General features: G+C 34.4%; 1 pseudogene; it reads left to right on the forward strand.

Moving 5' to 3' along the window:
• Window positions 1-18,454: 18,454 nt before the first annotated feature.
• LOC150036459 (putative carbohydrate esterase At4g34215) lies at window positions 18,455-21,302 on the forward strand (annotated as a pseudogene).
• The last annotated feature ends 400 nt before the right edge of the window (window positions 21,303-21,702 follow it).

Here is a 21,702-nt window from a genome sequence, read left to right on the forward strand (position 1 = left end):
TAGATCTTTAGAGATCAAAAGAACAAAATGTTAGCTCTGTCTCAAGCATCCTATATTAACAAGATGCTTCTCAAATGTTTGATGCAGAACTCCAAGAAGGGCTTATTGCCTTTCAAGCACGAAGTTACATTATCTAAGAGATAGTGTCCTAAGACACCTCAAGAGGTTGAGAAGATGAGACAGATCCCCTATGCATCTGCTGTGGGTAGCTTGATGTATGCGATGTTATGTAGTGGGGATAGTCAGTAGATATCAATCTAATCTAGGATTAGATCACTGGATCGTCGTTAAAAACATCCTCAAGTATCTACGAAGAATGAGAGAGTACATGCTCGTGTATGTTTATAAAGATTTGATCTTTATGGGATACACAGACTCTGATTTTTAGACTGATAGGGATTCTAGGAAATCCACATCAAGATCAGTGTTCATTTTTAATGGCGGGACAACAGTATAGAGGAGCACCATACAAGAGGGCATCGTTGACTCCATCATGGAGGCTGAGTATGTAGCAGCTTGTGAAGCTACTAAGGAATATGATTGGCTCAGGAAATTCTTGACTGATCTGGATGTTGTTCCGAACATGTCAAAGCCCATCAGACTTTATTGTGATAATAATGGTGCTGTGGCTAATTCCTGAGAGCCTAGAAATCATAAGCGTGGTAAGCATATAGAGCGGAAGTATCATCTCATCCAAGAGATTGTGCATCCAGGAGACATGATTGTCACGTAGATAGCTTCGGAGCACAATATTGTTGATTCGTTTACAAGCCCTCACAGCTTGGGTGTTTGAGGGTTAGAAAAGAGACAGAAGAGTTCTGTGTTTTTGAAATTGTTGCTGAACAATTTGAAAATCTTCTTTCTCCTCTCTACTAACTTTTCCTCAATCCAAAATAGCTAGAGCCCACCACTCCTGAGGTTTTCAGCCTGAGAATACGGAGGAAGTCTTTGTGGTTGTGTTCGTTCTTGTTTGAAGTTTTCTTGAAGAAAGCCTTCAAGTCGTTCGTGTGCTGTTCGAGGGAATCTTGAAGAAAAGTCTTCAAAGGTAAGGTTTCTAAAAGCTTTTGTTAGAATGCTTTAATTTACATATAAATGCATATCATGTTTCTTTATTTACTGTAAAATTTATATTCAATTATAAATGGGATTTGGGTCGATCTTGCTTCCGCTTACGTTTTCCTTCAGTTTGGGATCCTTCAACCATTATTCTAGACCAAGTGATGGCTGAGGAAGAAGAGGAAGAGTAGCCACAAGGGTTTATCCCTATGGTAAGTGGCTCTGATGCATCCACAACATGCCAAACTAATGCGAATGAAGGGCCTATAGTCTAGCCAACAAAGAAAAGAAGATCAATATTGGCTGAAGAAAGTGATGAAGAGATGGAGGAATAAGTTGCAACTAGTTCTGAAGTTGCAACGCATGAAGAGAGCTCGACTGAATCGAATGAGCTATAACACATGCTTGAGAAGTGTGTGCCAGCCGAAAGTGGGCAAAGGAAAAAATCTCTCCAGAAAGAGTTGGAGAAAGAATTGAATGCATTGGCCCAAGAAGTCGCTGCCTATGAGGTAGGAAGGAAAAAGCAAGGAAGAAAGCACTAATTTTCAAATATCTTAATGAAGAAAGGTTTCCCTAAATGCTACCCGTTGCCAGAGTTTATATAAGAAATAGTCAACGCAATGGGTGATAATGGGTAGAAATGCACGTTATTACAGCGCAAAGATATAAAACAATGAAGGATTGCGACGGTAAAAATATATAAAATTACATCCAAAAGCATTAAGTTTAGAACCTTGCGATCGCATGTGTCCATCGCATTAAAGCAACTAACTTATGCATTTTGTGTAGGAAAATGCGTTGGCGTAAGGTGGAATTACGATCCAAGGAAATTTGCGTCCGAGCGTATTAAGAGATTATGACCGCAAGGCTATGCGATCGTTTGCGTTTGCAAAAATTTGCTCAAGAAGGCTGCCATATAGAGCCGGCGCATCACGGTGAAAGCTTAATAAATCACGATGGGACAGAAAGCTGATGATGGTCGATTTCGAATTAAGTTGACAAGCCGTTAACGACATACTATAGCAAGTACACTCAACTTTTCGGTGACAATTATTCGGCGCATCAGATAGAGAATTAATGACATCCCATCAGTGCAATCATTTGAGAGAAAAAGCTTTTCACCCTGAAGCTCTATAAATACCGAAGGCCACCTTCGTTAAAGGAGTTCGGTTCGGTTCTATTCCAGCTGAGCCATATAGAGAGTTCAACATATAAAGGATAGTTAGCCTTTGTTCATAGTTCTCTTATACTTAGAAGGTGGAGGCGAGAGAAGAGAGAAGATGCCGGAAGATCGTCCTGGTCAGCTCGAGAGAATGCCAGGGAGCGTGAAAAATAGAAAGAGGGCCGATTCCTATGAAAGCAAGACTATTCTTTGAGCAGAGTAGAGAAAAACAGTGTAAAAGCCTTGGGAAGCAAGAAATTGCTACCTGGTTCCTTATCTTTATTTCCCATTGTCATTTCATATTTCGATTTCATTTATAGAATGGAATCTGCATTTCTACATTTGTTCACTCTCTTTACATTACGCATGAGTAACTAAACTTTCGAATGGGTTGAGAAGTACTTAGCTAACATGACCTAAGATCTTCATTGCATGCGATCATCTTGTCTTATGTTGTGTCCATCACCCATTTAGAGTTACTCGAGAGAGAGTCCAAAGAAAGAACCTAAGACTTGAGAGAGCTAGGTTAGAATCTAGACTTGAGAAAGCAAGATTAGATCTGCATAAGCAAGAGATAGAGACTTAGAGATAAGCTCTGTTTGCCAACATGCATTGCATGCACCCTTGAAATAGGTTATGGTAGTATGTAGTCGCCTTGTGTATATATGTGTCATTCATCATCGCATAGACAAGAATAGAGGCTTAGACATAAGTCCTATAGACATCATTGCATACATCGCATGCATTCTAAAACTAGAGCTATAGCATTTGCATTGAGAGATGATTTGTTGTCGTATGTGTGTAGCATGATCGCATAACGTGAACGAAATCTTGGGAAGTGTTAGCTAATTCCTTTCTCAACCTGTTCCCTTGCATACTCATTGTACTTTCGTGTTATTAACTCTTTTTTGAATTCCGCCGCATAGACTTTATACCTTAAACAACATACCAACCAACACATTGCTTTATTTGTCACTGCAAAGAGATCTGAAATTACCATCACATATTGTTTCCATAGTCCCTGAGTTCGACCCTGGGCTTATGATAACTAGTAGAAATGCCAGTTATTATAAGTCTTTTATTTAGAATTATAAGGGTTAACAAGTAGAAAACGAGGTGATAATACTTATAATTTGTGAAAAATTGAGTTTTGCATCGATTAGCACCTAAATCCTCACTAACCCCAATATTATGCGTTACTCCAAGCCAAAATGTCTATTTTTGTAGCAATCGCAGACAAACGCATGCACTGAAGCTAGGCGATCACAAAGACAAATGCATATGCTGAAAGTTGGATCGCATGCATCCATCGCATGGAAGTTGTAGTGATCGAATGCGCCCATCGCATGGAAGTTGCGGTGATCGAATGCATCCATCGCATGAAAGTTGTGGTGATCAAGCGGATGCGGTGATCATTTGAAAATTGCAGCCACGGAGTGACAACCATAATAGAAGGACGATTGCGATGGGAAGGATGCATTGATGCTTCAGTTGAATCAAGCTCGGACGCATACCTTGGGAGTATCAACAAGACAAAACGATGCGACATTGCCTATACCACGACAAAAGAAGCAGTGAGCCATAATGCAATCATGATAGTTGTCGGTGTTTAAACTCTATAAATAGCCTTTTGGACCTTCATTTCAAGACATCCGAACTTCTACCTCAAGGCAGAAGTTTGCGATCACAGATGAAAGCATGAGTAAGATTTTCAGTGAGAATTCTTCATCTCCACAAACCAGACCGTGTGACGACCGGAGCTTTCGTCAGAGATAAAGCTCGAGAGAGACATCTCCACCATTCATCCATGGCACCAGCAGCAACCTTGACGCAGAGTCTTTCATTTCTCTCTTAAGCTCTGTATTGTATTACATTTTAGCTAAAGATATTAAGACATTTTGTGATCAATGCAAATCTTGATTCCTTCATTGCCATCTTCTTCATCATCTTTATCTCTATCATTTTTTATCTTCAGCATTTATTTATCAAAGGCGATCGCATGCTTAATCATGTAGCTAGAGATAGGACGCATGTAGCAATCCACCGAGAGGTATGCATTGTGCGAGTTTAGTGAGTTAATCCTCTTTGCTTGGTGAAACACTGTTGCAACGCTTGTCTATGTGTTGTTGCATTGCTTGTCTTTAAGTTAAATAGCCGCATCCGACTGCCTGAGAAGGTAAGAGATGGAATGCACTAAAGCAAAGTATGCATTGTTCCTAGAGATAGACACAATCTTAAGCTCGATGCAACCATGCACTATAGAGATATAGTCATGCGGCTGACCACCGAGAGGTGTGCGATGCGTTAGTGCAATGAGCTGGGATTACTCGGGCAATTTAAGATAATAAACATTACTATGCATTAATGGTTGTTGTGTATCCACCCATTCTCATCGCAAGTCTTCTACTGCTCAATCTGTTTAGTTAGGAGTAGGAGCAATGTGTAAATCCATTAAACTTCTTCTTTTTATTTTTATTCATCGCCTCAAACACATTGCTTCACAAGCATTATTGAGTGACAAGTCCCTGTGTTCAACCTCGGATTACCTGAGAAACTTACATTCGCGTTATACTTGGCATGAGCGTAAGAAAACTTGTGATAGGAATGCGTGGTCATTGCATACTAGATTAACGCATTTTCATTTAGATGCATGACCTCAGATGCATGGGCATAAACGCATAGCTTAAGCCATGTCTAATGCATGATTGCATGTACAACCCCATCCGTCCTCAATCTTTCCATCCAACAGCTTACCAGGCAACTTAGTAAGATTTATACTTGGATCTTACTAAGAAAACTTGCATGCACAATGCATAGACCACCATCACATTCTACACCATTATTTCATCACATTAACCACGCATCAATGGGCTGACGTCAACTTTGTATCATCCTCAGGGAATCTGGTCAAATCTCGTTTGAGCCTTCTACAACAGTGAGTTCATAGAGCAAAAGGACACGACGTTAGTGGAAGATACAATAATTTATTTCTCTCCAAGAATCATTAATGAATTTCTCAACATAACAAACAACCCCGACGCAGAAGGCAATCACATCATCGAGCAACTCACCATAACACTTAGTGGATGCGATCCAAGTCATAGGGAAGCCTGGAAACAATTGGCAAATCTTAAGAATAGGCGTTATAACTTTGGCCAACAAACATGTTCTTCTCGACGGACACTTGTGGTTATATGTTGTCAAGAATAGAATCATGCTTACCTTGCATGATGAAACAATGTTGAGAGAAATGGTGCAAACCACATACTGCATCATGCAACGCATCCCACTTGACGTAGGACTGATATAGTAGAGCAAATAAAAAACATCAAAGGAAATCCATGTAGCCAACTATATTTTCAATGGTTAATTTGCACTTTGTGTGAGCAAGCTGGCATCCATATGGAGGATGACTTTAAAGAAGTAGAAGGCCTAACGACTTAGTTCTAATTCGGTGTTTGATGAGAGCACCATCGAATCAGCTAGACCTTCCACCAAAACCCAAAACCTCTAAGTCTCATCCTTGAAAACGCAAAAGGAAAAGAAGACACGTTGAGACCTCAGAAGAAGAGCAAAGAAATGAAGCCTCCCTTAACGAAGACCTTGAGGCGAAGCTTGCGTTGGAGAACGAAGAGTCTGAGTTTGTTGACTTGAACCATCCTCTATTCCCTAAAGAAGTTGAACACAGGGAAGAAGACCTTACCTTGCCGCTTCCTCCTCAAGACCCTCAAATCCAACTCCTAACTTTTGTCGATGAGCCAATAGATCTAGAAGCCAATGATGAAACACAAAAAGATCTAATTGGTGAGACAGCTTGCCGCATTCACTCAATCGCTCTTTTCCAACCCAATTTAACCCCCCTACGACCATCTATGAACCATATGGGCTTGGAACCAACAATGCCCGAAATTCATAAAGTCCAGTTATGAGATGCGGGAACGCTCGCAGCAGACGCCTAAGCCTCACGCCAATCTTCCAATACAATTTGTCGCTAGCTTTAACATGGATGACCTCAAGAAGTTCATTCAAGCCCAACTTAGACTGATAGCCGCATCTCTCGAAACACTTCATCTACAACAATCTACACTTCAGCATCAAAATGTTTCACTGAGAGATTACCTGCACCAATAGACGCAGAGAAATTAGGACCACTTTGAATTCATCGTGCAATACATCAATTAAGTCTTGATGGGGTTGTTTGCCCCTCCTGCACTACCGCAACATCTGTGTCATTTGATTTATGGATGAAAACCTTACTCTTTAATGTAGGGACAGTGCGACACATCGTGATTAAATTTGGTTTTGGAGTTGGATTTATTTCTTTCTTTTGTAATTTCAATTGTAGCCTTTGTATGTTTCGACTAGAGGTGTTCGTGGGTTGGGTTGGGTTGGGTTGAAGGGCTTTTTAGACCCAAGCCAATTATTTGGGTTGTAAATTTCTTCAACCTAAATAACCCTCATTAAAAAGTAAACCCAACCCAACCCAAGCATGAATCCTTTGGTTTGGGTTGGTTCGGGTTACTCAATTCATTTATTTAATTTTTTTTAATAAAAGTAAGTAAAATGTTAATACGTAAAAATTTGATTTAACTATTTTCATATATGAATTAAGATTAGCAACTCAATTTCAATTTATATAATGTATAATCATTTTTCAAAGTGCAAAACATAACTATTTTTATGAGTTGTTGAAGAATAAAATATCCAAAAAACTTATGAAATTAAAGAAAACTAAAATAAATATAGTATATCTAATTGTACAGAAGCAAGAAAAAAATACATTTTAAAGTTAATAATAAGTTCGGGTTAGTTTGGGTTATTTTAGGTGCCCCATGAACCAACCCAACCCATAAAATTTTCATTTATTTGAACCCAACCCAACCCAAAAGAGTTCATAACCCAACTCAAACTGAACGAGTTGGGTTGGGTTGATCAGTTTTTTCGAGTCATTGGGTTTTTTGAACAACCCTAGTTTTGACCACATCATGATTTTTTTTAATGTAATTCTCTCTTATGAATGCAATTTCAATATTGTGTCTCATTGCGTTTTTATTAAGAATTCCCTTATGCCTCTTTATTAGCTCTTTTGTCTTGCATCTCGCCTTAATACCTCGATGAGTAACCAATGTTAGATGACTAAAGAATCATTTGATAGGCGTTAAAATTAAGTTTAGGAACTTCTCCAAGTAAAACATATCTTTGATTTTCTATGCGTGCAAGCCTCAGCTCAAACCTCTTTTTGAAATTTTTTTTCTAAGGCATTCTCATAGTTCTCTTTGAACGATGAGGACCTTATTGACCTCCAAAATTAGGGAGGGGAGGGGAAAGGTTCGAGTTGATGTGTTCACTTTGATAAAAGATCTTTCATAATTTCATATTGAAGGGATCAAATCCCGAGCAGAAGTATGTGAACGTCTTGCATCTCATTAACTAATTTTTGAAGAAATAAAAACAATGTTCTAAAATAGAATGTAAAAGGATAAACAGGCATGCTTTAGATGAAGGGAAATAAGTAGGAAGAACCATTCTTACTTTTGAAAATTCCTGAGCTTCTAGAATGATCCTCTCGCTTTTTCAACGAACACGATCTCAAACACGAATGTCTCTTCAAACAATATTGAACACAACCTCGAGAATAGGTTATTATTATTCTCTAGGATTCCAATAGGAGGACGGGTAGTATCCAATTATTGGAAGAGGGTAAAGAGGAGAGAATTCTTTGGAGAGAGTAGATAGGATTTCTTTGGTGGGTAGGGTAAAAATTGCAAAATGAAATCTTGCCCTAAAAGGGCCATAAGGAAGATTTTATATGGAGAAAGGTTAGCCCGTTATCCAAGTCTTTCCTATATTTACCCTTTTATGCACAATTAATTAAATAACACTTATTTAATTAATTAGTACATTAATTAAATAACCATTTATACATTAAATCCAATTTAATATATACATTCAATTAACATAAACACTGCATAACATCTCTCTATTAATTAATTAATTCTTTGTGAATCTAATTCACTTAAATTAAATATTTGAATCTCATTCAAATGTTTATTTTCGACTTAATTTTAATTATGGATCACATCTATAATCATTTACATATTAATCATATTAATACACAATTTTTTCAAATTGATTTGAACAATTCAAATAATTTCTCTTTAATATCCTTTAATGAACTAACAAGGGGACCTGGTGGACCTACAGATCAGAAGCTCCAACGATATAAGATTAATTGGGTAAACTCATTAACCAAATTAATCAAAATTCGATAACTATGGGTACACTCCACTAAAGACCCACAGCTGAACTCTTCTCATTGTAGATATATTTCTGTGTCCACAGATATAGACCAATAATAGCAATTTAATCTTTCAAGAGTGTTTGTAACAATAACTGGGTCAAATTACCATTTTACCATTCGATTACCTTTGTATCCTTAAGTACCAGTGCTCCTCTAATGAACAACCTGTTTTTTATCCAACCAATAAACATAAATCCTTCTTGGGCCAATGAGAAGGTAGGGCCCTTTGTTCAATTCCCGGAGACCACTTAAGGGTACACACATCTACTTAATTTAAGTTGGGAAGGAGTGAATTTCATCTTGTATGATTCTATTCCCAGCTCCTCATTCGATCTTGTTCCCAAAATGGTAGGCTTATTGAGTCAACAAAATGATAACAATTGGCCACTTTCACCCATACAAATCTTTATTTATAGATTAAGTAAGCGTATCCCATCAACAAAATGATAACAACCAAATATTTGCTAATAAATTTCTCTTGTATTAAGAAAAATCTAATCTCATGCAAGTTATATCACAAAAAGTTTTATGAATTTTGGTTAATGAATACTAACACATTTTTGTAAAGCAAGAAGAATTAAAAGTAAAGGGTGCATTTGGTCTAAACATATTTAATTTTGAAAATAAGTCATCTTAGAGAAAAAACTTGAATTACTTGATAATGACTCAAAATAGCTTTTGAAACATTTTCAAAGTATATTTTAAACTATAGTTTTTGTCAAAAAAGTTTAAATAAAAATGATTTTTTAAAAAAATATTTTTTCCTCTACTCAATCCAAACATACCCAAAATTGATTTAAGAAAACATTTTGGATCCCTGAATTAACATTCCATATAAGTAATTTCTTAAAGAAATACTTCCATATAAATAATTATTTAGTCCAAGAGCCAGTAAGAGCATAACTCAACTGGTATAAAACTCATACTATTGACCTTGAGATCAGATGTTTGATTATCCCACCACAACTATTATTAAAAAAACTTCATATGAACTTACTTTGTAACTATAGTTACTGTACTTTCAAATTTGAAACAATTTAGACCATGTGTAGCAATTTAATCCTTAGGCATGAATATGTAACAATTTATTCCCTATATTTACAAATTTGTTACAATACTTAGTTTCACCATGATAAATCTCATCAAGACTGAAAGTCAATCTTTACTATATAATGACTTAGTCTGTATAATTTTATTAACAAATTTGATCTATAATCGATTTAACAAACATGGAAAGAAACATCAATAAATTTAATACTTTTGACGACAGGGTATTAATCATTACATATTACAGTGACTAAAAACGTAAATCCAATCTAAGAGAACAAGCGTCTTTCATATTGTTGGAAAATCAATAAGAAATTATATATTTCATGAATTCAATTATTATATTTTAATCTAGGTAAAGAATGTCTTCTATGAGAAAATTAAAACAGTATATAATAAGATGAGATAACAAAAACATACTCGATGAAAGTCGGTTTTCTCACTTTTCACACCTAATCCACCTTCCTATGTGGAAATTTGAGTGTCAAATTATCCTTCACTTTTAATTTGCATGTTGAGGTTGATAAATACTAGCTTAATCAACAGAATTTTTGTGCATACAAAACAAGAAATGCTGAAAAAATATTCTAAATTTTTTTCGTCCATCTCTCCGAAACTCATCCCAAAACCTCACTCAATTTGGATCTCACGATCTAATCTAAGGCTTGACAATAGTGTAGAATATATTTGTGGTAGTTATAAACCTGTCGGAAAGAAGAAATCAGTTGGAATTTGCACCAATTGGAAGTTCTTTAAATGTTGTGTTGGTGAAACCCTTTTTACTGTTATTTTATGAACTTGCATGCAAATCCTCTAAAATTAATGTAATTAGAGTGTAAGGATTCTAATAGCTTTTGTATGCTGATTGTCAACTCCATCAATTGGTTTCAGAGCATGAATTAAGGACCAATTTACATTAATTTTACCTTGGTGGGTGTTTTTTTCATGAATTGCATGAAATGGTTTCTGAAATGAATATATTATGGTTTTGGCATTAGATTTCTCCTGAATTATGAAATAATTGTTGTAATTGACTCTTTATTTATAGGTCTTAATGTGTGATTAAGAGCCTATTAATTTATTAGGGTCATAGAGTTGCAATTAGGTTGTAATTAAAGAAGAATCGAAGCATCATCAGCAGTAGGTGAAGCTACTGTCTTATAGTGTTGCAACGCTTCCCTTGGAGTGTTGCAATGTTGTTCTTCAGCCAGCCCAGGTCAGAAAGAAAATCTCGTGACATTATAATGCTGGGATGAAGCGTTGCAATGTTGTTCATCCCAGCCCAGAAGACTCGTTAGTCAACTAACTGTGGTTCAATAGAACCGGTTCGGTTGGTTTGGGTCTTAGAGGTCTTGTTCAACTTGTTTCAGACTAGTTTAGCCCAAATTTTTTCATTGGAGGTCCGGATCAGGTGGTTCGATGCCGGTTCGGGCGATTCAAGACTTGTATTGAATTATTTTGTAATAATTTTAGGCTTTTTCTTGTTTAGAATGTCAAAACCAATCCATTTTAATGTATGTTTAATTATTTATGCATTTTGAATGTATGTTTAATTAAATTAAATCTTGTATGTGCATAAAGTAAGCCATGTAGATTTAAACTTCTACCATAGGAAGCATGTTTCATGCATTGAAAGTATGTATAATATGTTATAATATATAGTATGCATGGTTTAGGATTTCATGTATTTAATATAAGTTCATATTGTAAATTATGAAATGCTTGATGTATGTTATAATATGTCTATAGTTTTAGAAAGTGTTATAAAATGAATTAGACATTTAAAATCTATAACAAAGATAAGATACATGCTTACCTAGGGTTAACATATAAAAACTTATTTTAATATTTAAAATAGGTCGTTATCTTATAAAACTTGGCAAACTCAACCGGTCTATAATCTTGTCTAAGGCTGGAGGTACTTAAGCTGACGGTTTATGAAATATCTGCTACTTAGGGATTATAATTAAAGTATTGAGTGTTGTTAACTTAGTTTTATGAGCATGCGTGAGCAGTATGAGGTAATCAAATGGTTTTATCACTTAGACATCGTAGGTTAAATCCAAATATAATTGTTATACTTGGATAATCACCTAGACTTAGGATTTTTTAGTCGACATATACCTAAGTGAATAAATATACTGAATTATTCAGAACACTTCTCTGGGAGATTAGCATTATATATGATATATTGTTTTTAGCTCTAACGTCCCCAAGAGTTCACACCATGAGATCGAAAATCAATTTTCTATAACTTCTATCATGACTGCTTCATTGGGAAAGTGTTTGCATGGGTCAATAAGAAAGTGAATAGGAAAAGTTGTTCATAGTAAGTGGGTGAAGGAAATGTGTCAACATATCCTACGGTCTCCTCCATTAGTTTGAACTGTGAGATTCTTATGTTGCCTACTGTCGTTTTTATGCAACATTAGCTAGTCGTTTTTATTGACTATCTCCTCAGAAGGTTGTAACATGATTCAAAACAACTCAAACTTCAGAAATGAATAAGGGTTTTTTTAGTTCTATTTTTAGCATTGTCTTTCATTTCGAGGGCTTGTTGATACCATTCTATAAAAATCTACAAATTGAGGGTCACACTTGTTAGTAAAGTTCTTGACAAAAAACGGTAACTAAATAACTAAAGGAATAAAGAGTTATTTTGGAATTAGTTTTTAGTCATGAATATCTTGCTTTAGTGAAGGACTATTTGACTGCCCCTCGGTAACATCTATCCCGACCCGCTAAAGTATCGTTGCAAATAAATAATGATAATTGGTTACACTATTACTTTTTCTAAAATAAAATTGGATTTATATGCAATTTCCTAATAGAATTTGTTTATGTCTGTCTCAGCATGTAGAATTCAATTATCCAACTTTTAGCTTCCGACAAATTTAACAGCGAGGGTTATTCCAACTGGAAATCAAACATCAATACGATACTAGTTGTAGATGATTTAAAGTGCGTTTTAACGGAGGAACGTACTCAAGTTTCCAGCTTTACAAAAAACTGAAATGTTCGAGATGCATATGACAAATGGGTTAGGGTTAATGAAAAAGTCTGAGCCTACATCTTAGCTAGTATATCTGATGTGTTAACTAAAAAACATGAGAGCATGGTCACCGCTAAGGAGATCATGGAGTTGTTATAGGTAATGTTTGGACAATCGTCCTTATGTGTACGGCGTGGTGTTATTAAATACATTTACAATTCCCATATGAAGGAAGGGACCTTTGTTAGAGAACATGTCCTGGACATGATGACCCACTTCAACATCGTGGAAGCAAACAGGGCTGTCATAAATGAATAGAGTGTAATGAATAAAATAGAATATAATCTTACTAAAATAGAATATAATCTTACTACTCTTTTGAATGAGATTCAGACTTACCAATCCTTGATGAAAAATAAAAAATCCGGAAGAGGAAGCAAATGTTGTTACCCAAAGAAAATTCCAGAAGGGATCGTCATATGGGATAAAACCTTCTGATAAGAAGTCTGGACCTTTTAAGGATAAGAGCATCCAAATGAAGAAGAAGGGAAAAGGAAAAAATAAGACTCCTGCAAAGAATAGCAAGACGAAAGTTGCAAAAGGAAAATATTTCTATTGCAATGAGGATGGACATTGGAAAAGAAATTGCCCTAAATATCTTGTTGAAAAGAAGGTTGAAAAGGAAAACCAAGGTAAATTTGATTTACATGTAATTGAAACATGTTTAGTGGAAAATTCTTATTTGACCTAGATACTCGATTCAAGCGTTGTTAACCATATTTGCACTTTCTTTAAGGAAACTAGTTCTTGGAAACAGTTGATAGAGAACGAGATGACTTGCAAGGTAGGAACAGGTGAATTCATTTCGGCTCGTGCAGTGAAAGATCTAAAGTTATTTTTTGGAGATACTTACATTTTGTTGGAAAATGTATATTATGTACCAAACATGAAAAGAAATTTAATTTCAATCTCCTGTATATTAGAACATATATAAAGTTTCTTATGATATCAATGAAGCTTTCATTAATTCAAAAGGTATTCAAATATGTATGCTAAACTTGAAAATAATTTATATATGTTAAAACCAACTGAGGAAAAAGCTAATTTAAATATAGAGATGTTTAAAATAGCTAAAACTCATAATAAGAAACGGAGAAATTCTCTTAATGCCTATCTTTGGCACTTAAGACGTAGACACATAAATCTCAATAGGATTGAGAGGTTAATTCTTTACCTCTGTGTGAGTCATGTCTTGAGGGTAAAATGACTAAGAGATCTTTTACAAGAAAAGATCTAAAAGCCAAAGAACCTCTGGAGCTTGTGCATTCAGATCTTTGTGGTCCGATGAATATTAGAGCTCGAGGAGAATTTGAATATTTCATCAGTTTTATTGATGACTAGATATGGTTATGTTTACCTAATGTATCATAAGTCTGAAACTTTTGAAAAATTCAAAGAGTACAAGGAAAAGGTTGAGAACTTATTCGGTAAAGAAATTAAGACACTTAGATCAGACCGAGGTGGTGAATATATGGATTTAGAATTCCAGAACTATTTGATAGAACATGGAATTCGCTCCCAACTTATTGTATCTTATACACCACAACATGATGTAGTGGAAAGGATAAATAGAACCTTGTTAGACATGGTTCGTTCGATGGTGAGTTATGCCTTGTCACCTTAGTCTTTTTTTGGGGGGTATGCAGTACAAACGACCGTATTTATTTTGAACATGGTCTCTCGAAAAGCTTTTCAGAAAAACTATACGAGTCATGGAGAAGGCGTAAAGGTAGTTTACATCACTTCAGGATTTAGGAATGCCCAACACATGTATTGGTGCAAAACTCAAAGAAATTGGAATAACGTTCTAAAGTGTGCCTATTTGTAGGATACCCCAAAGAAACAAAAGATGGCTTGTTTTATGATCCCCAAGATGATAAAGTGGTTGTATCGACAAATGCTAGATTTTTAGAGGAAGGCCACATAAGAAATCATCGAACCTCGTAGTAAACTAGTATTGAATAAGATGTTTAGAGAAACTATAGAAAAATCAACAAAAGTTGTTGATCAGTCTGGTCCTTCAACAAGAATTGTTGATGAAACTGGTCTATCACATCCTTCTCAAGAATGAAGAATACCTCGACATAGTAGGAGGGTTGTTTAACAATCTGATTGGTACATTGGTTTAACAAAAACTTAGATCATCATATCTAATGATGACTTAGAGGATATATTGACCTTTAAACAAGCAATGAATGATGTAGATAGAGACCAATTGGTAAAAGTCATGGACCTTGAAATGGAGTCTATATACTTCAGTTCAGTCTGGGAACTTGTAGATGAACCAGATGGGGTAAAATCTATTGGTTGTAAGTGGATCTACAGGAGAAAACGAGACTAAGCTGGTAAGGTAAAGACTTACAAAACTAGACTCGTGGCAAAAGAATTTACCCAAAGAAAGGGGTTAAACTATGAAAAAAACCTTCTCTTCTATTTCCATGATCAAGTCTATTAGAATACTTTTATCCATTACCGCTTTTTATGATTATGAAATATGGAAAATGGATGTCAAGATAGCATTTTTGAATGACTATCTTGAAGAAAGTATCTACGTGTCTCAATTAGAAGGGTTCATTGAACAGGGTCAAGAGAAAAAAGTTTGCAAGCTTAAAAGATCCATTTATGGGTAACAAACATCTCAATCCTGGAATATGACTTTAAATAGAATATTGATAAACCTTGTATTTACAAGAAAATTGTGAATAAAACTGTAGCTGTTTTTATACTATATGTTGATGATATCCTATTCATTGGGAATGAGATAGGATTCCTTGCTGACGTCAGGGATGATTGGCATTACAATTTCAAATGAAAGAATTAGATGATGCACAATATGCTCTTGGAATCCAAATAGTTCGGAATCGCAATAACATAATGCTAGCATTATCTCAAGCATCTTATATAGACAAGATATTGTCTAGCTATAAAATGCAAAATTCCAAAAGAGGATTATTACCTTGTAGACATGAAATTCATTTGTCTAAGGAGCAATGTCCTCAGACACCTCAATAAGTTGAGGAAATGAAAAGAATTCCATATACATCAGCAGTCGGGAGTTTGTTGTATGCCATGTTATGTACACATCCAGACGTGCTATGTGGTTGGAATACTCAGTAGGTTTCAGTACAATCCTAAATATAGTCATTAGACTGTCGATAAGAATATCCTTAAATATCTTTGAAGAACAAGGGACTATATGCTCGTGTATGGCTCTAAGAATTTGATTCTTAATGGATACACTAATTCTGATTTTTAAACCGATGTGGATTCTAGGAAATCTACTTCGGGGGTATTCACTCTAAATTGAGAAGCTATAGTATGAAGGAGTATAAAACAAAGTTATATTGCTAAATCCACCATGGAAGTCGAATATATAGTTGCATGTGAAACAACCAAAGAAGTAGTATGCCTTAGAAAGTTCTTGATCGATTTGGAAGTGATTCCAAATATGCATCTGCCAATCACCCTCTATTATGATAACGGTGGAGCAGTTGTCATCTGAAAAGAACCAAGAAGCCATAAGTGCGGAAAGAACATCAAGTGCAAGTACCATATCATCTGGGAGATAGTACATCGAGAAGATGTAACCATCATGTACATAGCCTCAGAAGATAATTTAGCTGATCTATTTTCAAAGGCCCTCATGGCTAAAGTATTCAAGGGTCATCTAGTCAGGCTAGGACTACGAGCTTCATAAATCTAGGCCAAGTGGGAGAAATTATGGGTATATGGGTGCCATAGTTTATTGTATTTATTCTCTTATACTCAACATTGTATATATTATATATTTCAACCCACAAGAGTTTTATCCAAGTGGGAGTTTGTTAGGTTATATGTCCTAAAACTCGCAGTTTGTAAACATTAAATTGAGAGTTTTTTAATAAATTTGTTATTGAATATATAACTTGCATTCATAGATTCATAAATCCAATATAGCTAAACGAACCCATGACGATAATATGAATACTTAAACTTATTGTAAGACATAAAAGAGGATCAAGTTTAGTATATAACCAAAACAATCTATAAGTATATGGATAGGGTTGGGTACCTTATCCTAAGGACACTATGGATGCGGCTTACTTTGTATATTGATAAAAACAATGTGATCCCAAAGTCGTTCATGTGGAAACATATGAGTGAGGGCATCTTATGTAAAAGATGTTTGCATAAGATTGGACCACGAAATAATCACCTTTCTTTAAAAAGACTGTTTACTGTTAAAATTGACTATTTGAATTCAATGACCTAAGGTAACTTGATCTCAATCCTGATCTAACTATGAACTTCAGTTTATTTGAGATTATTCTTTAATCTACATTGGTGAGAGTGACTCAACATCCCACTCAATAGGGGTAAGATCGGATTGATAGCTGGGGACATAGTCCTACCAGACGGAACTCACTCTTACCCATTTTTGGGTTAGCAGATAGGTTTATTGGTAGAACCATAAACTAATTGTTCATTAGAGGATTAATGAAGACTTAAGAAGCAAGATGTATTACAGGGATAAAATGATAATTTTGACCTAGCGCTAAATACGAACAACCTGTGAAGGGTCGACTTACTGATTTTGATTAAATCAAGTGGACAAAAGTAAATCTATAGTGAGGAGAGTGTAACTATTGAACTATAGTGGAATGTCTCGGTAGTTAACGAATATTGATTAATTCAGATTAGAGAGTTTAACCAATTAATCCCAAATCATTGGAACTCATGATCTATAGGTCCGTTAAGTCTATCTAGCTCGTAAAAGGATTAAACCTTAGAATATAGCATGTTGAGAGAATTTGAAATGTTCAAATTCAGTTTAGGGTTTGGATTATTATATTCGATATAATTAAACAGTTTTGGAGAGTTAAAAATATTTTAAAAAAGATTTAAATATTAATCACATGAATAAGGATTCATGTTTTGGATTTGGTATTAAATTAATTAATTAATTAATTAAATTTTTTATTAATTATTTATTTAAAATAAAATAAAATTGAAGTTCAAAATTTTCAAATTCAATATTCAATTTCCCATTTAATTTCAATATGAATTCTTTTTTTAAAAAAATTAAAATTGAATTAAAAATGGGGGAAATTTGTTTAAAAAAGGGTGAAAGTGGGTTTTTCCCACTTTTCACACCTAATACACCTTCCTAAGTAGAAATTTGAGTGTGAAATTCTCCTTCACTCTTAATTTGCATGTTGAGATTGATAAATACTAGCTTAATCAACAAAATTTTCATCACGCAAAACAAGAAACACTAAAGAAATATTCTAATTCTTTTCACTCAATCTCTCCAAAACTCATCCTAAAACCCTACTCAATTTGGATCCCACAATCCAATCTAAGGCCTGAGAATAGTATAGAAGATCTTTGTGGTAGTTTACAATCTGTTGGAAAGAAGAAATCAATTAGAATTTGCACAAATTGGAAGTTCTTCAAAGGTTATGTTCTTAAAACACTTTTTACTGTTATTTTATGACCTTGCATGCAAATCCTCTAAAATTAATGTAATCAGAGTGTGTTGATTGTCAACCCCATCACGAACAACCTTTAAAGGATTGACTTACTGATTATGATTAAATCAAGTGGGCAGAAATATATCTACATCGAGAGAAGATTGATACTGGATTTGAAGGAAGTGGAAGAGTTTTTCAAAGGTTATGTTTCTAAACTCTACTTTCTATTTTTCCATGAACTTGCATGCTTATTTACTCAAATTGATGTAGTTAGAGTGTTTAATGGTTCTATTTGCTTCAGCTTGTTGATTGTCAACACTAACAACATACACCTATTTTACACCTTTCTTTTACGTCTACTTGCATAGACACAAGAGATCAAAATGGCTTTGTTTAGACTATCAATCTTGCTATGTACATTGTTATTTGGCTCTTCCTTCTCAAGGGCTGCTTCTCCTAAGAACATATAAATCCTTGATGGTCAAAGCAATATGGCTGGTCGAGGGGGAGTTGAGAATAATCAAGTGAGAAATGAGGGGATGGATATCAACAAAACGGGTTAATCCCACAAAAATGTCAATTTGACCCATCCATCCTACGATTAAACCCTGCATGCCAATGGAAGATGGCACGAGAGCCTCTACATGAAGGGATTGATATCAACAAAACGTTTGGGATTGGTCTAGGAATGCTATTTTCTCACTAGTTATTAGCAAAACCAGGGCCAAATGAAGGCATAGTGGGTAGTTCCTTGTGTTAGAGGTGTGGCACCATAATTGAACAATGGATTAAAAATCCTAGCAATCCTGATGTAACATTTTACAAAAATTTCATCGAACGAATCAAAGCATCAGATAAATAAGGTGGGGCTGTGCGTGCTCTTTTTTTATTTTAAGGGGAGAGTGATGCAGCTAGGAGTGACACTGCTAGTAAAGACAAAGACAACCTAAAGAATTTCTTCAGTGAAATTCGCAACGATATGAAGCCTAGAGTTTAACCCATCATTCTTGTTAAAATAGTCCTCTATTATTTTATATGAAGCATGATACTCATGATTTACTGGTAATGAAGCAGCACAAGATGCAGTCAGTAAGGAGCTACCAGATATGGTGACCATCAATGCCTTGAAATTACCTATAAACATTGACACACATGTGAAAAAATGGTCAAGTTTGATAGAGAAAGCAAAGATCGTCCCAGTTTTATTTTTTATTTTTTATACAAAATGAAAATTACAGAATATAATTATGCAAAATACAAAAATTTTACAGCTTGCAAAATAAATTAGGAAAAAATAGGGTTTAGGGAAGACTTACCTTTGAAGAACCATTCCTCACGAATCCTCTTCTCTGAATTGATAACAATAAAGAAAAAAAAAAGCATGACCACCATCACAAGATCTTCCTCTGTATTCTCTTTTGGGTAGAGAAAATTCTTAGGAGACGTAGGCTTTAAGTTTTGGGAGATGTAGAGAAGAATTTGGGAGGAGAAAATTCTCAGAGAAAAATTTTGTGAGAAGAATTTGGAGCGTACTTCTGCAAATCTCTTCCACAGACCTTCTGTGAAGAAGAAGAAAACCCATCGTTCAATTGTCCCACTCCACACGTTTTTTTTTCAGAGACAATTAAAGGAAATTCCTTTTAATTTTGAAAATTAAATTAAAAATAATTTTAATTTAAATAACAATTATATATATATATATACAATAACTAATTTGTTATATGTATACATAACTATATGTTATATCATATATAGAATATAATCTATAGTTTTAATATTGTATCGAATACAATATATCTAGTTTTAATTCTTTCAATCATTTGTGGTATTTAATATAAATCACATTTATACTAAATTTAATTATATAAATCCAATTCACATAATTAATATTTGAATCAGATTCAAATATTTAGTTTCTCTCAAATAAACTTTATATTATAATGCATCAAATACATTATATTAATTATATTACATATAATTAATTTATAATAATTATATCATATATAATTAATACCTTCAATTAATTTGAACAGTTCAAATTGATCCAAAATAAATTCTCAATAATACCTGTTGAGCTGCAGAGGGAACCTTATGGACCTATAGATTAAAGCTCCAATGGTACTTGAATAAATAATTAAATTTCTTTAATTAAATTATTCAACATCTATTAATTGTTGGTAAGTCTATTAAAGATCGACAGCTTCACTCTTCGCACTATAGATATATTTCTGTGTCCATTTGATATAATCAGTCAATAGTGCGATGACCCTTCACAAATTGCTCGTAAGTACAACTGGACCAAAATTACCGTTTTGCCCTGTAGTTGCATCTAACTTCTTAAGTACCACTAATCCCTCAAATGAACAATAAGTCATAATCCAACTATGACCAAACCCCTCTCAGGTCAAGAGAGGGTGTGGCGCCACATTTTTCAAGCCTAGGAATCAGCCTTAAGGGAGAAATTTATCTACTTACCCAGACGTTAGAGAATGAGTGAATTCCGTCTTGTGTAATTGTGTTCTCATCTCTCCTTATCAGAGGAATCCCCAAAATGGTAAGCTTATTGAGTCAGCGAACTGACCACCCTCACCCATACAAATCAAAGGATCGCCTTCATAGGCAGGAGTTCACAACTCACTCAAGATTCAAATCATGTCACCTATGGTCATCCTGGTGAAATGTAAATCTCTATTATTAATGATGTTATACATGAGATAACCATTTCGTGGTCCAGCATTATACAAGCCCCTTTGTATGAAACACCCCCGCTTTTATGTCTCTACATGAATGATCAGAATTAGATCATTTTTAACACTTTACAACAATTGTTACATCTACATAACGGGTCATATTCGTAGTGTTAACAAGATAAGTTACCCAACCTTATCTATCTACTACAAACCATTTAGGTTATCATTTAACCACGATCCACTTGTATGTCTCTATATACATGTTTAAGCTATAGAAGATAACCTTGGATGTTAGTTTATTGGTTTGTGGGTTAATGCTACTAAATGTCGAATAAAATATCTAATATTTTATTAAACAAATAAATGGTTTGTACACTATAATTACAAACTACAGGACCCACGAGATTTAGGACATCAACACCAACAACATGAAGGTTTTAACCAAGATCATGGTCATTTTAATACCAACATGGAAATTACTTTAATCCCACTATGGTCATTTACTCTAATTATATTATTTATCATTTCTAGTCTCTATTAACTTTCGTATCTATCTCAATAAAATCACCATTCCACCTAATCTCTTTCTTTAAATCTCAAATTAATTGATTGTTTTCTTTTAATGTCTTCGTTAAATTTCATATATATATATATATATATATATATATATATATCCCAAGTACTTTAGCTCTTCCAAATTTCATGATCCCTATATTAAACTCAGTTACTATTTGATTCTTTACGAACATCACTCTCTGAAAATGTACTTATTTAAAGTCGAACGCAAATAGTAAACTAAATAACCTTATAACCTTATAATCTTATAATTTAGAAAAGTCTGACCCATAAATAACCTTATAATTTGATTCATTTATGAAAGTCTAACCTATAAATAACTTTATAATTTAGAAAAGTAAAGCAATTATTTAAAGTCGAACGCA

Source organism: Benincasa hispida, chromosome 4 (genome assembly GCF_027475165.1).
Source record: "Benincasa hispida cultivar pf3 chromosome 4, pf3_genome.v1.1, whole genome shotgun sequence".
In the NCBI taxonomy this organism is placed as follows: domain Eukaryota; kingdom Viridiplantae; phylum Streptophyta; class Magnoliopsida; order Cucurbitales; family Cucurbitaceae; genus Benincasa; species Benincasa hispida.